Here is a 595-nt window from a genome sequence, read left to right on the forward strand (position 1 = left end):
TTAATAAATAGTAGCAATATTAATAACGACTTACACAACGACGTATTAACTAACTAAGCATTATTGATATTGCATATAACTTTAATTAGCCTGTTATGTCATGTACAGAGATATTTCATTTTAGACTTTTTTTGAACATAATATAATAATGGAATATCTTCAAACATATATGAAAGACTTGAAAAGGTATAATAATCACATACATTATTCACAGGTCAAGTAAGAATTTGTTGAATCAAATTAATTATTATATTATATATGTTTCCACGTGAATGAAGCACAAATTAATTAGCAGTAGTTTTTATTTTTTAATGTAGCAAATCCAATTGTGAACTCTCATTAAAAGATGGACTAGCTCATAACTTTACTTTCATTCTGATTTAATTTTCTATTTACTCTTCTAGCTAGTAACACGTAATTGATAGTTTTCTTCAATATTAATAGAAGAACGAGGGCATGATAATATGAAGGGGCATGAACAACGTTGGTTTCCAAATCCAACTAACATAATAAATTATAAATCCCAATTTTATAAGCAAGTTAGTTTAATTTATTACATGGTCAAATGCATGGAAATTAACCACACTCTGATCTA

Source organism: Arachis ipaensis, chromosome B04 (genome assembly GCF_000816755.2).
Source record: "Arachis ipaensis cultivar K30076 chromosome B04, Araip1.1, whole genome shotgun sequence".
NCBI classification, from domain to species: domain Eukaryota; kingdom Viridiplantae; phylum Streptophyta; class Magnoliopsida; order Fabales; family Fabaceae; genus Arachis; species Arachis ipaensis.